Source organism: Leptonychotes weddellii, chromosome X, assembly GCF_054177405.1.
Source record: "Leptonychotes weddellii isolate Sample4059 chromosome X, ASM5417740v2, whole genome shotgun sequence".
Classification (NCBI taxonomy): domain Eukaryota; kingdom Metazoa; phylum Chordata; class Mammalia; order Carnivora; family Phocidae; genus Leptonychotes; species Leptonychotes weddellii.
Genome location: NC_138385.1, coordinates 14,022,057 through 14,024,724, shown reverse-complemented (window position 1 = coordinate 14,024,724; position 2,668 = coordinate 14,022,057). Strand labels below are relative to the sequence as shown.

The window sequence follows — 2,668 nt, the reverse complement described above, 5'->3', positions numbered from 1 at the left end:
ACTGCCTTCGGCTCAGGTCATGATCCTGGAGTCCTGGGATCGAGTCCCGCGTCGGGCTCCCTGCTCGGCAGGGAGTCTGCTTCTCCCTCTGACCCTCCCCCCTCTCATGTGCTCTCTCTCTCATTCTCTCTCTCTCAAATAAATAAATAAAATCTTTAAAAAAAAAAAAAGAAAGAAATAGTCAAGACCACTTAACTCATGCTCAAACTAAAACCCATTGTGCTTATTTCTTATTGCATTTTCTTGAGGCATTGACAATGACCAGAACATTCCAACTGCCACACCAGAAAAGCCCTGATAGTAATGGGATGCCTAGAATACCACACCCAACAGGCCCCCTTCGGTGCCCATGATCATGGGTTGAACACGTACCGACCCCCAGATGCCAGCACCTGAAATAACTTTCTCCCTTTCTCTTTCCCAAACCCTCATCTCTTGAGTTATTGGCTTCTCCTGCGATGAATTTATCTGAGTTTATTGGGCAACAACGTTGGCGAACTCAGCCAGGAGCTGTGCTCTCGATGTGTCCAGCCTCGTCAGGATTCCCCAGTCCAGAGCAGTTAGCCCCGCAGCATGCACACCAGGGCTCACCTGTTCATTTTTCCAGTTAGTGGCTCTGACATATCGGTGAGTAACATTAGGATTTACTCTCTTAACAGCTTCCCTATGAGTCACACAGCAGTGTCCGCTGTAGTCCTCATGTTGTATATTACATCCCTAGTACTTATTTGTCTTGTAACTGGAAATTTGTCCCTTTTGACCACCTTCCTCCAATCTCCCCTGCCACCACCCCTGTTTCTGGTAACTACAAGTGTGATCTCTTTTTCCCTAAGTTGGGGACCTTAGTTCTTGATCCCTCTCCTCTGGGTGGGCAGAGCAAGGGATGTTATCATGACAGTGGGACAGCAAGCCATAGAGCCCAAGTTAGAAGGGAATAGGACGATGGTGGCTGATTCAAGGGGTCACCAAAGCTGAAATACACAGTGTCAGAACGTGGGTGCACAGCTTTAGGTAACGAAAACCGTCAGAAGTTCATCTGTTGAGCCCAAATGGGCAGCCACTCAGAACTGAAAGTGATGAACAGCTTTGCTTACTGGTACAGACCTCTCCCTGCCTTCCACACTCCCAAATGACTGCCTCCTCCTCTACCAGGATTTCAGCCGCTTTAAAAAGGAGTATGTGGGGGGAACTTGCAGGGAGAGGGACTCAAACTCTTAGGATTGTTGGCAACCAACATCCCAGTCACCATCCCACCTGGTCGTCTGGCAGCAGAGGGCGCTGGTCACAGAGACAGCCCAGGGCTTGAGGTGTCCTGGCTAGAGCAGTGGCCTGTGAGGAGGCACATGGGGAGGAGACAGATGGGCAGGTACCTCCTGGGGCTAGAAGATGAAGGAGAAAAAGCCTCCAGCCCTTTCCCTCAAGCCGGCCTCCTCCAGTCCTGTCCCCTCCCCCTTCCCTCCTCCCAGCCAGAAAGGCCTAGAGCTGCTGTTCACTCCTTGGTCCATATTCCCATAGGGAACACAAAGAGCCTGAATCCAATTGATAGGGTCTGCGGGGCGCCTGGGCAGCTCAGTCGGTTGAGCATCTGCCTTCGGCTCAGGTCATGATCCCGGAGTCCTGGGATCAAGCCCCGCATTGGGCTCCCTGCTCCTCAGAACTACTACGAACCAGCAGGACTCAGCTGCTCTGAGAAGTCCGCCCAACCCGCCCCTTGATGAAACTTACCATATTTTTACTGACTCCGGGGCTGTTGCTGATGGCCTAGCCATTTGATCTGCCTCTTGAAAGAGTACAGGCTGGTAGATTAAAGACACCCTCTCTTGGGGCACCTGGCTGGCTCAGTTGGAAGAGCATGTGACTCTGGATCTCGGGGTCATGAGTTTGAGCCCCATGTTGGGTGTAGGGATTACTAAAAAAAAAAAACAAAAAGACACCTCTCTTTGGGGTCACAAACTGTGCAAACCAACCATGGACACTTATGGGACTGTCGGGGTCACTCACAGAGATGCCCACAGTAAAGGTCCGTTCTCCAGTGAGACCAACCAAAATCAAGCTGCTGATTAAGCCTTCACTACTGAGATTGCCATCGGACGTGGCAACACATCTGCCATCAGGGACTGGGCACAAAGCACAGGACCCTATGTTTCTGATGCAGAAACCAGACTTGTGACTCTTGCAACAAAGGAGGCCGAGTTGCATGGGCCATTGACCCTGCTCGCTCCTGACAGGTTGACTACATCAGACCTTGGACTGTACCTCCCAGGGCTACAGATGGTCGCATCACTTTTTTTTCTAAGATTTTATTTATTTATTTGTCAGAAAGAGTAGAGTGCGAGCACAAGCTGGGGGAGTGGCGGAGGGAGAAGCAGGCTTCCCGCGGAGCAGGGAGCCCGAGGCGGGGCTCCATCCCAGGACCCCGGGATCATGACCTGAGCCGAAGGCAGACGCTTAACCGACTGAGCCACCCAGGCGTACCAATGTCTCATCACTTCTGATACGTTTTCAGGTCACGTGTTGCTGCTGTAGTCTGATCGGCTGACTCCCAGCTCTCCAACCCACTTGCAGCCTGACAAATGGTGCACCTTTTTTTCCTCAAGCGTCACCCAGTAATGGGCCAATAGTCAAAAGTATTTGATGCACATTCCACACTGCATTAGTATCTGATGTT

The 2,668-nt window shown here is 51.3% G+C and overlaps 1 non-coding gene across 1 annotated transcript; it reads left to right on the top strand.

Annotated features, from left to right (window-relative positions):
- Positions 1-1,827: 1,827 nt before the first annotated feature.
- TRNAQ-CUG (transfer RNA glutamine (anticodon CUG)) lies at positions 1,828-1,900 on the top strand. Its single transcript has one exon. It is a non-coding gene; the product is annotated as a tRNA-Gln (tRNA).
- Positions 1,901-2,668: the final 768 nt, after the last annotated feature.